The following is a 13512-nucleotide window of genomic DNA, read 5'->3' on the forward strand; positions in this document are numbered from 1 at the left end:
TATGGTGGCGGAGTGGATAAAGCGTTGACCTGGAACACTGAGGTCACCGGTTCAAAACCCTGCACTTGTCTGGTCAAGGCACATATGGGAGTTAATGCTTCCTGCTCCTCCCCCCTTTCTCTCTCTTTCTCTCTCTCTCTCGTTCTCTTTCTCACTCTTGTAAGGTATTTTTCCCCGCTGAGAAGGAAGGAACAGGGCTCGGAGCCACCAAGTGTGGTAAGTTCAAAAGGCTTTATTCAGTACAAAGCATTCCCCGGACGAGACTCACTGGCGTGCAAGATGGAGGTCAGGAAAATCGCGCACGGAGAGACCGTGTGGGTAAATTTAAAAAGGGGTTCCTCTAGGGAAGTTGGGCTAATATGACGTAGAGAAATCTCACTGGCTGACAGTCAGTCGCTTTTTTCCAAGGGGCTCCTGGGAAGTTTCTTTTTGCTTGCTTGGCTGTGGATGGTCCTAGCCAAAGTTCGCGGGCCTGGGTTCCCCACGTGACCACCCCTCTATCCATCGACCTTACATTCCGATCTTTTTGTGTTAATAAGGGGCACCGCTTATTCGTCTGGCTACTTCCTGCTGAATAGGGGCGTCGTGGGGAGGGGGAGATCGGAAGGTGGTAGTTTTGAGGGGTGTCAGGAGGAACATCCGTTTGGCCATGAGTTGAGAAGCTTCGCTGGTGCGGTTCTGTAAAAAATTTTTAAAAAAGAGAGGCAAATATGAGTTATACGTTGATAATTAGAAGATTTAGGTAGGATAGGAGCAGCCCAGGTAAGAATAGGTGGCTGCTATTAGGAGTTAAGCAGGTTGTAAGAGGAGAGATTTTTGCTTAATTTTTCTTGCATACAGTTCAGATTGAAGCCTCTTTTATCAGGCCAGTCTTACTGAACAGCATTGCTCCCTGCTTCAGCTCACTCTGGTGGCAGGTTCCCAGTGGGAGGGACAGGAACAACACGAGGGTCTGCATGGCCCAATTTTTTTGTGAGCTGCAGACGAGTAAGGCCCAGTGGTTCTGACTCCCAGTAATCCTGTATGGGAGCAAGTTTGAGGCGAGAGACATGATACCAAGGTGTTTGCCCTAGGAGCTTAGCTGCAGTAGGAGTAGTCATTATTACCGTATGGGGTCCCGTCTATCTGGGTGTAGGGAGCTGGGCTGGAGCTCCCTTAGAAGAACCCTGTCTCCTGGCTGGAGGGGGACCGCTGGCTGTGTTTCATCTGGCCCCCCTATGGGAGGAAGGGTCCAGTCCGCGTGTTCCCTGAGAAGATGGCGAAGTAAAGACAGAAAGGAGAGGTACGTGGCAAGAGGAGGGGGGTTGACAGGTAAGCTGTGATTGATTAGGAATGGTCTACCATAAACCAGCTCAAAGGGGCTGAGTCCAGTGGGGTTTCGCGGGGTTGCCCTGATTCTGGTGAGTGCCAGGGGGAGGAGGTTTGGCCAGGAGAGTCTGGTCTCAATGGAAAGTTTAGTTAGCTGACCCTTCAGGATGCCATGGGCCCTTTCCACCTTACCTGATGATTGAGAGTGATAGGGTATGTGGAGTTTCCAGGTGATGTTGAGAGAGGTGGCAACCTGCTGGATTATTTGGGCAGTGAAGGCCGGGCCATTGTCTGACTGGATGGTAGTCGGCAGTCCAAACCGTGGGATGATGTTTTCAACGAGAATGGAGGCAACAGTGTCTGCTGTCTCTCGAGAAGTTGGAAAGGCTTCTATCCATCCTGAAAAGTTGTCAACAAAAGTTAAGAGATAACAGAGTTTTTTGTGAGGGAACATATGAGTGAAGTCAGTCTGCCAATCCTGGCCTGGCACATGCCCCCTCAGCTGATGAGTAGGGAAGCGAGCGCGGAGTCCCCCTTGTGTAGAGGTTTTGGAACAGATAGTGCATGCTGCGTGTACCTTTTCGATAGTCTGCTGGAGGCCTGGGAAGAAAAAGAGTGGTTGTAAGAACCGATAGAGAGCTTTTGGCCCTATGTGTAATGAACAGTAGATATCAGAAAAGAGAGTTTCAGCCCGTTCTTTTGGTAAGGCAATTCTATATCCAAGAAATATCCATCCCTGGTTGCACACGTCCCCACCCTTTCTGAGGAGGGTCTGTTCTTCCTCAGAAGTGTAGGAAGGTTTCAAAGGAGGTGGAGAGAAACATGAGAGGAGAGCGGGAGGCTCCCAGGGTGAGGTTTCGAGCTGTCGCGTCGGCCCGAGCATTTCCCAAGGCCACCAGGTCCTGAGAGGTTTGATGGCCCCTACAATGTACCACAGACACCTCAGCGGGAAGCTGTAATGCCTGCAAAAGCTTAGAAATGAGAGTAGCATTGATTATGGGGGAGCCCCTGGTAGTGAGGAAGCCCCTTTCCTTCCAGAGGGCAGAGTGGCTGTGGGGGATAAGAAAAGCATATTTAGAGTCAGTATATATAGTTATGCATTTTCCCTGGGCCAGAGGGAGTGCCCGCATGAGGGCAATCAGCTCTGCTTTCTGGGAGGTGGTGCCCTCTGGCAGCTGTTGAGCTTCTAGGGTGGAGGAGGTGGTGACCACCACGTAGTCTGCCCGTCATCGTCCGTTGGGTCCCTGTACAGAACTCCCATCTACAAAGAGTATTAGATCTGGATCTTTTAAAGGAGAATCTGATAATCCATCTCGAGGTCTGTTGAGGAAATCTATTAGTTCCGTACAGGAGTGGGTGGGTTCCGGAAGTGTCGCTGGAGCTGGCAGTAGAGTGGCTGGGTTGAGTCGGGGAGAGGGTAAAAGAGTGACTGAAGGGTTTTCGATGAACAGGAGGTGAAATTCTTATAGGCGGGAAGGACTTAACAAAGAAAGAAATTTGTGTGAAAGGAGGTCAGTGAGCCTGTGGGAGGAGAATACAGTGATGGGTGGGGAAAGGGTGAGCTTAGTAGCCTCCTTGGTGAGTTCATCTGCTGCGTTCAGTGCCCGGAGGCAGGGCTGCCAGCCTTTGATGGTGGTGTCCAATTGTTTAGAGAGATACGCCATGGGGCGGTATGTAGGCCCCACAGGTTGAGTTAACATGCCAACAGCATTACCGTGCTTTTCATCAGTGAAAAGATGGAAGGGGCATCTGGATTCGGGTAAAGGGAGAGGGGGAGAGGAGATGAGGGCATCTCGAAGGGTACAGAAAGCCCTTTTGACGGTGTTGGGGGATGTGAGAGATCCCGTAGGAGTCTCTTTTGCAGCCTTGTAGAGAGGTTTGGCTAAGAGAGCAAAATTGAGAATCCAGTGTCTAAAAAAACCTATTAGACCAAGGAAAGAAAGAATCTGATCAGTGGTGGTAGGTGGTTGGAGACTGCAGATGGTCTGAATTCGATCTAGGGTGAGACCTCGGGTGGTGGGAGTCAAGGCGATGCCCAGATAGACTACAGACTGAGAGTGAAGTTGAACCTTAGTAGGGGAGACACGATATCCCTTCATGGCAAGAAAGTTAAGAAGGGTAGCTGTGTGTCTTCTTGAGGCAGACAGGGAGGGACTGCAGAGAAGTAGGTCATCTACATATTGTAAGAGAGTACTAGTCTCGAGATCACATGCAGCTAAATCCCGAGCCAGCGCCTGTCCAAACAGGTGTGGGCTGTCTCTGAACCCCTGGGGCAGGACGGTCCACGTAAGCTGCTGGGCTGCATTAGTGTCCGGATCAGTCCAAGTAAAGGCAAACAGAAAGTAAGAGTCAGGGTGTAGAGGAATGGTAAAGAAGGCATCCTTGAGGTCTAGGACCGTGAAGTGAGTGGTGTTTGATGGAATGTAGACAGTAATGTGTAGGGATTAGGGACTACTGGATGGAGGGGAACTACTGCCTCGTTGATTAGGTGTAAGTCTTGGACGAGGTGATAAGCTCCTGAAGGTTTTCGAACAGGAAGGATGGGGGTATTGCAGGGAGAGTCTGTGGGGATGAGTAATCCTTGGTTTAAGAGGCAGGTAATTATGGGTTTAAGGCCTTGGTGATGACTTGCTGAAATAGGGAATTGGGGCCTAGATGGAAATTGGGAGGGATTCTTTAAGCAGATGTGTACAGGTGGGTGGTGGGTTGCTACCACAGGGGTAGAAGTGTCCCAGACCTGAGGGTTGACAACATCTGGTGGAATAGGAGGTGTGACCGGGTTAGGGTGATCTGTGGTAGTGGGAGAGTCTCTAGTCAGGAGTGGTAGGAGTAAGTGGGAAGATGCTGTCAGCTGCATAGTGGCCCCTAGACTGTAGAATGTCCCGACCCAGAAGGGGTACAGGGCACGATGGCATGACTAAGAACAAGTGTGAAAAGGGGATTCCGTCCAAACTGCATGTCAGAGTTAGTGTGCGAAGAGGAGAAGAAAGGGTCCCACCCACTCCCATAACCGAGACCTGTGAGGGAACTAGAAGTCCAGAGTATGAAGGCAAAACAGAGAAGGTAGCCTCCGTGTCCACAAGAAATGATATGGACTTACCCGCTACCTGTAGCATCACCCGTGGCTCAGAGAGAGTAATGAGGGTCTCCGAGTCCAGGCCGCATGAGTCGTCTGCGAGGCCTAGGAATTCAAATGATGGCCCCGCCTGGCTGGCTTGACCTCCCATCTAAGCAGCCTGTCCTCCATGTAGAGACATCAAGGATGAGCCTGCTGCCAAAAGGGGACAATCGCTCCGCCAGTGACCAGGCTGCTTGCACTTAGGGCAGGGCTTAATGGGCAGCCTCGGGCAGGGGCACTGCCGGGACCAGTGACCCTCCTTGCTCCACTTAAAGCAAACTCCTGGTGAGGATCCTCTTGGCGGCCCGGACCTAGGTCGAGCACCCTCTGTGCCTTGCCCTTGTTGCTCTGTCGGCCTTAGAGCTGCCACAAGAGCCTGGGTTTGGAGTGATACCTTCTGCTGCATGCAGGCCCGGCGTTCTGCCTCAGCCTGTTCCTCTCGACTGTTAAAAACCTTAAATGCCATGTTCATCAGGTCTCGGATAGGAGTCTGGGGACCCTCTTCTGCCTTTTTAAGTTTCCTCCGAATGTCTGGGGCCGATTGGGAAATAAAGTGATTGGATAATACAGTGGCCCCGGCATTGGAGGTAGGGTCTAAACGAGTGTGGAGGACCATAGCGTCAGTGAGGCGATTTAAGAAGAGAGCCGGATTTTCCTCAAGTCCTTGAGTAATTTCCCTTAATTTGTCATAGTTAACTACCTTTTGTACTGCATCCTGCATGCCAGTTACAAGACATTCAATCATTTGGTCTCGTCGTCTCCTACCTGTTTGTTCTGTCTGGTAATTCCAGTTGGGGTCCGTGTCAGGGACCGCCTCTGGGCCCACCAGCATTTGAGGGTTTGAGGCGTGGACCTTATCTGCATGAGCTCGCGCCACTGTCCGGATTCGGTCCCATTCATCGGGGGTAAGGGTAGAAGACATAATAACATAGAGATCATGCCAAGTGAGGTCATATGCCTGAGTGAGGTATTGGAATTCCTTGGTATAGTTGGTAGGATTAGAAGAATAAGAGCCCAAACGCTTTTCAATTGCAGACAGATCAGAGAGGGAGAAAGGCACATGAACCCAAACAACTCCTTCTGCTCCAGCCACCTCGCGGAGAGGGCACAGGAGGCTGGCTTCCTCTTGTAGCCTGGAGTGAGATCGGGTGTGAGCACTGACTGGAGAAGAGAGAGAGAGAGAGCATCATTTGCAGGTGGGGAAGCAGGATCTAGCGAAGAGGGGGAAGGAGTCCGATGGGGCCGAGGGAGCCGAGGGAGTCTTGCAGGAGGGGAAGAGAGTTCCTCAGGGGAGTCGGAAAAGGAGGAGGAATCTGGAGCGGAGGGTTTAGCTGAGGTTTCTCTGGCCAAGAGGACATGCGTTGTAGAGCAACCGACACAGAGTTTAGGATGAGAATGCAGATGCCCAAACCCCTGAATATAAGGGATTTCTGACCACTTTCCAGCCTCCTGGCAATAATTCCATAAATCAGTAAGGATGTTAAAATCCAAAGTCCCTTCCTGAGGCCACCTGGTCTGGTTATCCAGCGGGTATTGTGGCCAGGCTATGCTACAGAAGAAGATTAGTTTCTTCTTTTTCAGGGAACGATCAATGTTTGAGAGATTCCGGATTAGGCACCCCAGGGGTGTTTTAGAGTTAGGTTTGGATCCCTTTGCCCCCATGGTCACCCTCAGTTCTCGGAGTGGTCTGACTTGAGTATTAGCGTCCTAAAAACTCAAGGTCTGGCCACGATGGAAAAGGTAAAGTAGAAATGCTCCGGACGTCTCCAAAGCAAATGCACTAGGTCGGAAGAGAAGTCCCTGACGCAGCTGCGGTTTTGGACAGGGATTCTCGGAGGAAAGAACTGAGGCGGGGGGGAGGCTGGAGGTGGGGAACTTACCACACCGTGCGCTGAGGTCCTGGTTCTTTCTCGGAGGGAAGGGAGAGAAGAGCGGTCCTTGCAGACTTCTGATTCCTCCCAGGTTTCGGCACCAAAATGTAAGGTATTTTTCCCCGCTGAGAAGGAAGGAACAGGGCTCGGAGCCACCAAGTGTGGTAAGTTCAAAAGGCTTTATTCAGTACACAGAGTTCCTCGGACGAGACTCACTGGCCTGGAAGATGGAGGTCAGGAAAATCGCATACTGAGAGACTGCGTGGGTAAATTTAAAAAGGGGTTCCTCTAGGGAAGTCGGGCTAATATGACGTAGAGAAATCTCACTGGCTGACAGTCAGTCGCTTTTTTTCCAAGGACTGCTAGGAAGTTTCTTTTGGCGTGCTTAGCTGTGGGCGGTCCTAGCCAAAGTTCAAGGGCCTAGCTTCCCCACGTGACCACCCCTTATTATCCACCAACCTTACAACTCTCCTCTCTAAAAAATGAATAAAAAATAAATAAAGATAATAATATTTTTTAAAAATGGCAGGCTGAAGTGGTTGACATTTTTCCTTTTTACTGTAGAGTCCATTGATGACACAGGTGTCACAGAAAAGCCAGGAAGTTTGTGGAGTGCTGGCCTGGCATGGCCCAGGGAGGGAGAGGCAGAGCTTCTGTTTGGCTAGCCTGGGAGCACTGCCTGCTCAGGGCAGACTCTGAAGACATTAGCCCCTATAACTGAACCTCACCCCTTCCAGAGCCTTGATTTTTAAAACGAATATAAATGGATGTTTTGTTTATGCCAAGGTTTGGTGGAGTCAAAGGCTTGATATTGAGGCATTATAAACCTACTATGCAGATCTAAGAAAATGGATTCCATGCAGCTGAATGAAATAATTACAAAAATGTGTCCAGAAATTTTCTTCTTTGAATAAATTGTCTTTCTACACAGTTGCTACACATATTTAAAGTGTAGACTCTCTAAAGCCCACAATTCCCCAAACCAACATTTTGAATTAAAGTTATGCATGTAAAGCCAGAGCCGTCTGTCCATAGGGTATTGATTTTGGTACAAAGCAAGGTAGTATCATGCATCCTTCATATGAAAGTTAAATATGCTTTGAGAGAGGTACATCAGAGTCACCGAGGCTTATTAGGACAAACACTTAACTCTATGAAATATTTTTGTTCTTCAGTTCCTTCATCTGTGAAATAGGGTAAATTACAGGCCCTTCACAGGATTGGTAGGAGGATTAATGAATTAACAATTATAATGTACATACAACAGTGCCTAGATCAGAGACAAAATAAAATCTCTTAGTTTACAAATCTAACTTCATAGGAAGAACTTTTTAATAGCCATCCTGCCTTCGGGACTACTTCTGTGCTTCTGTGGCCTTTTATAAAATTTCTAATTTCCATTTGCATGTACAAGCAGAGGTTGGAGATACACAGGCACGCCCTATTTTGCTGACATGAGTTGTTCCCTCTTCAAATGAATGCCTTTCCTCAGATTTTTACTTAGGATAAAAAACATTAGGCAAATGAATATGGAAACCTTATATATTTTATATAAATGAATAGTTTTTAGCCCTTATTCTATACACTAAACTGTTGTAGAGTTGACAAAACTAGGCAATTTTGTTTAATATATTCATTTGCATACCAGTTTCCATGCAGCCTCTTTATCATAAGACATAAATTTTATAGTTTTAAAGTTATTTTAGAGGCGCACTACTTCTCTCTGGTTAATCAGTGTAGTCCAATGTAAAATGTAAACGTGAACCTTTCTTGACATCCTCATAAACCAGACAATTTCATCAGTATTCAATTCTGTAGTAGCTTATATATACAATGTTGGTTCTTATTATTTTGAGAATTTTAATAACAAATTAAGACTGAGAAAATTCTTTATGAAAGACTCTAACCCATGTGTATTTAGATCTCAGCCATATCACATTTTTCCTTCTTCCTTTTTTTCTTCCTCTTCTCCTGTTCTTCCTCCTCCTCTTCCTCTTCCTCCCCTTCCTCTTCCTCCTCTTCCTCTTCCTCCTCCTCTTCCTCCTCCTCCTCTTCCTCCCCCTCCTCTTTTTCCTCTTCCTCCTTCTCCTACTCCTCCTCTTCCTCTCCCTCCTCCTCCTTCTCTCCCTCCTCCTTCTTCTCTCCCTCCTCCTCCTTCTCTCACTCCTCCTCCCCCTCCTCCCCTTCTTCACCCAAACCAAAATATTCTATTTCTGCCTGTAAATCAGGCAGGCAACCTTGGCTCTGGAGAGCCGTCTCATTTGACCATTAGTGATTAACAGTGGTTTGGCTGACATTATTAATTTCATTTCATTTGTGACCTTAGACTTTCTGTCACGATAAATCATCTTGAAGTGGAAGGCTTCCAGTACTTCTCTTGTATAATCTGACGAGGGTTGTTTTTTTTCCTTCCTTAAGAGCAAGAAAAAGGATAAATTACTCAATTTAAAAAAAGATTTATGTTAAACACTGAAAACCCTCATTCCAATAACTTCCTTACAAATATTGAGAGGTCTGAACATATGAAAATGAATGCAGATAAAAGTTTTCTAGTTAGAGGACTTTATAAAATGTCTCCTGTAACAGATTCTGCCCTCTCATTGAACACATGAGTGTTTTTACTTTCCATATTCTGCAGATGGGAATGGAAACTGAAACAACTGCTTTGGCAAAGGGTTTGGCAGTCAGTCCAAAAGCTGAGCAGTCCCACTCCTAGGTACGTACTTAACCATAGTGTGTGCAGATGTTCACCGAGAGACTAGAATGTTTACAGCAGCACTGTCTGTAACAGCCCAAACTAGACACTGTCTAACTGCCCGTGGAGAGCAGGGTGGGTACATAAGAACTGCAGTGTCACAGGATGGGATGTTGTGCAGCACCAGGAATGAATGAGTTGTAACTACACACAGGCTTCATATCCAGCAAAGGTGGCTGCCTATAGGACTCCCTAGGAAATGGAGAGGTGGGCAGAACCAATCTGGAAGTTAGGGTAGTGCTTCCCTTTGAGGAGCAGCAGTGGTTGGACAGGATCCTGACCCCAGGGTGCTGGTAATGGTCTGTCTCTCAGTCTGATGCCAGTTGCATGGGTATGTTCAATTTGTGAAAATTATCACCCTATACACATATGATACAAGTACTTTACTGTGTATATATATATATATTTTTTTTTTCATTGAAAAGTTTTAATAAAGTGTGCTTTCACTTTCTTTAGCAGTATATTACCCTTTGCAGAAAGGGCCCTCCTCGGTTCCTTGCAAGAGCCTAAGGTGACGTGGCAGGACAGGTTCTTTGGGAAGCCACACCCCTGCGCCACTCCGCCCCACACTGTCTCCTCCACAGAGCAGCTGCCGGGACTCCTCCACACACCTGCCACTTCCTGCTTCCTTGCTTCTGCTGCTGTGAGCCTTCCTTTCTCTCCCCCATTGCTGTGTGAGCTCAGACCAGAGGGGCCTCTTCCTTTTAGTCTGAATTCAGAGCCCCAGCACCTGCCACACCCTGCAGGAGCTCCTGTGTTAGCTGCACAAAGTCCTTTGGCTAGATACCCCAAAACCTGGGACAGCCTCCTCATTGGCTGAACCCACTCACTGGCAAGCTGGCAACAAAGGCAGCAGAAAACAAAATGTATTAGAAGGAGGAAGCATTTTATATACCCCAGCACGTAATTTTGAATAGGCTCCAGACTCATCTTCCCCATGTTCATAGGAAGCCCTGTGTTCAGTCACCTCCCATAACCTTGACATACATGTCCCTGCTGGCGCCCGGGGTCCTGCTTCCACTCCCCTTTTCTCTCTGCCTTGCCAACTGCTCAGAGCTCTTCCCTGTCCCAGGAGGGTGGGGCTGAGGTCTGTGTGCTCTGCAGTGGAACACACCTGACTTAAGGCTTCTCACCCACTCTGCTTCCTAGAGGGTTCCAAAAGGCGTCTCTTCTCCCAGCTCGTTCCCCTCCTCTCATGCTTCAGACCCTCCGCAACCCAGAGACCCTTATTGGAGTGGGATGTTGATTCACAGTGAGGAGTTCACCTCTCTCCCCTTCCCGTGAGGCTGGTCCCTTGAGGCTGGTTCTGCCCAGGATGAGAGAGAACAGTGGTCAGAAGAAGACATGCAGTCCAACCACCCCCTCCCTGGTGTCCAGCCACTGCTCAGTATAGCAGTGTCCTCCAGTATCCTTTCTGGAGAGATGTCCCTTCTTGTTACTGGTAGATGTAATCATGTCTGGAAACTGTTCTCATTAGCTGCCCAGACACTAAATGACAAGGAAATGTCCTAGCCTCTTTTTAGTAACCATCTGCTCTCAGAACCCTTAAGAGACTTATGGTGACCTACCTTAGGTTTGGCCAGAGCAGCAGCTACCAAGCTTTTTGCCCAGGTGTTATTTGTGGTCTACATGCCGGGTGTACTTCTCACCCCCGCCCCTCGACAGCGTTCTGTTATATATCCTTGAGGAAAGCCTCAAAATTTTGGACAAAAATGAAGGTACAAAAAGTGGTACATTTTTTTCCCATATGGGGTATGCCGGCACACTTTAAATTAGATTTTAATATAAAATATGTTTCTATGTTCCTATAATAGTTGGCATGCTTCTTAGTAGAAAGGAAAAATAGCACTATTTAGATAGTCTTAAGAGTCATGAAATGTCATGATATTTTATTTTTTTTTTTTTTATTTATTTATTTTTTTTATTTTTCTTTTTTCTGAAGCTGGAAACAGGGAGAGACAGTCAGACAGACTCCCGCATGCGCCTGACCGGGATCCACCCGGCACACCCACCAGGGGTGATGCTCTGCCCACCAGGGGGCGATGCTCTGCCCATCCTGGGCGTCGCCATGTTGCGACCAGAGCCACTCTAGCGCCTGGGGCAGAGGCCACAGAGCCATCCCCAGCGCCCGGGCCATCTTTGCTCCAATGGAGCCTTGGCTGCGGGAGGGGAAGAGAGAGACAGAGAGGGAAAGCGCGGCAGAGGGGTGGAGAAGCAAATGGGTGCTTCTCTTGTGTGCCCTGGCTGGGAATCGAACCCGGGTCCTCCGCACGCTAGGCCGACGCTCTACCGCTGAGCCAACCGGCCAGGGCATGATATTTTAAATGGTGTAACTGCACTCCACCACACACATGTGGTTTTACAAGAAGGGATCTCTAAAATTATAAAAAGTTAGCTAAATCCAAAATATAGTCATTTATGTGCACGTTTGTTTTTGTGTGCCATGGACCTTAGTTGTAACTTTTTCAAAAGATTGAAAGCTACATCGTATTATTTTATTGTGCTTAAATAATCAACAAAAACCATTGTCAGGGTGTGCTGTGGTCATTTGTTTCAGCAAATACTTATTTACTGTGTTAGGTGCTGTGCCAGGCACTAGGGTGTAGCTGAGGTGTGTTTTTTTTTTTTTTTAATTTAATTATATTTATTTTTTACAGAGACAGAGAGTGAGTCAGAGAGAGGGACAGACAGACAGGAACGGAGAGATGAGAAGCATCAATCATTAGTTTTTCATTGCTCGTTGCAACACCTTAGTTGTTCATTGATTGCTTTCTCTTATGTGCCTTGACCGCAGGCCTTCAGCAGACAGAGTAACCCCTTGCTGGAGCCAGCGACCTTGGGCTCAAGCTGGTGGAATTTTTGCTCAAACCAGATGAGCCTGCACTCAAGCTGGTGACCTCGGGGTCTCGAACCTGGGTCCTCTGCATCCCAGTCTGACGCTCTATCCACTGCGCCACCGCCTGGTCAGGCTGTAGCTGAGGTTTTAAAAATAACACGTATTTAAGAATAGCTGATATTACTTGCATCACCATGAAGATGTGTCTATAACATATTTATCTCCTAATAGCATCATTGAAGAGGAAAAGATAAAATATATCCAGCATGTTAGGTAAATAAGCAGTCTTTAGGAGAGTGTCCAGAGGTTTTTCTTGCTCCTTTCTTAGATTTTCATCCTAGTTAAGTCCACATTTTTCGCAAGCCAGCATCCCTAAGAAATGTACTTTGGGAAGGGGCCGTCGTCCTGTGTTTATATTTATGAGCTGCCCAGGTATGAGCAGTGGGGTAAAACATGCCAAGATTGTCCATGAATCTTACAAGTTTGCAGTTAGGAAATTACTGGGTTTTATGGCTGAAAAAACTGAACAAACTCCTGCTTCCACCTTTTACAGACTTGAAACTTTGAATAGGTTGCTTGCATTGAATTAGAAATAAAATCATTTACGACCTGGGAGATTCCAAAACGCTGACTTGAGCAGTTCTTCCCGTGGTGTGGAGTAGCCCTGATGAGTTAACACTAACCAGGCGCACCCCTGATGCCAGGCAGACCCTCAGTAGCCCGTTCTGAGTTCCCAGGTTGTTGAGAGCAGACGCCTCTCCGCTGGCGTGGGGTGCCGCTGCTGCAGCGTGCCCTGCACTGCCCCAGCCCGGGTTGGGCCATTAGCGTTCCTTCTTTTTTTTTTTTTTTTTTAATAATTTTATTTTTTTAATGGGGTGACATCAATAAATCAGGATACATATATTCAAAGATTACAAGTCCAGGTTATCTTGTCGTTCAATTATGTTGCATACCCATCACCCAAAGTCAGATTGTCCTCTGTCACCTTCTATCTAGTTTTCTTTGTGCCCCTCCCCCTCCCCCTTTCCCTCTCCCTTTCCCCCCTCCCCCCCTGTAACCACCACACTCTTATCAATGTCTCTTAGTTTCACTTTTATGTCCCACCTACGTATGGAATAATGCAGTTCCTGGTTTTTTCTGATTTACTTATTTCGCTTTGTATCATATTATCAAGATCCCACCATTTTGCTGTAAATGTTCCGATGTCATCATTTCTTATGGCTGAGTAGTATTCCATAGTGTATATGTGCCACATCTTCTTTATCCAGTCATCTATTGATGGGCTTTTTGGTTGTTTCCATGTCCTGGCCACTGTGAACAATGCTGCAATAAACATGGGGCTGCATGTGTCTTTACGTATCAATGTTTCTGAGTTTTGGGGGTATATACCCAGTAGAGGGATTGCTGGGTCATAAGGTAGTTCTATTTTCAGTTTTTTGAGGAACCACCATACTTTCTTCCATAATGGTTGTACTACTTTACATTCCCACCAACAGTGTATGAGGGTTCCTTTTTCTCCACAGCCTCTCCAACATTTGCTATTACCTGTCTTGCTAATAATAGCTAATCGAACAGGTGTGAGGTGGTATCTCATTGCAGTTTTGATTTGCATTTCTCTAATAGC

General features: G+C 47.3%; 1 protein-coding gene and 1 long non-coding RNA gene across 4 annotated transcripts in view; one reads left to right on the forward strand and one right to left on the reverse strand.

Moving 5' to 3' along the window:
• PPM1H (protein phosphatase, Mg2+/Mn2+ dependent 1H) overlaps nucleotides 1-13512 on the forward strand; it is a 373609-nt gene that overhangs the window by 226022 nt on the left and 134075 nt on the right. The gene's annotated exons all lie outside the window — the stretch shown is intronic.
• LOC136393209 (uncharacterized) lies at nucleotides 265-6486 on the reverse strand. The gene is made up of 4 exons (XR_010749060.1): nucleotides 6307-6486; nucleotides 1501-1707; nucleotides 1107-1247; nucleotides 265-678 (listed from the first exon to the last, which is right to left on the reverse strand). It is a non-coding gene; the product is annotated as an uncharacterized lncRNA (long non-coding RNA).

Source organism: Saccopteryx leptura, chromosome 2 (assembly GCF_036850995.1).
Source record: "Saccopteryx leptura isolate mSacLep1 chromosome 2, mSacLep1_pri_phased_curated, whole genome shotgun sequence".
NCBI classification, from domain to species: domain Eukaryota; kingdom Metazoa; phylum Chordata; class Mammalia; order Chiroptera; family Emballonuridae; genus Saccopteryx; species Saccopteryx leptura.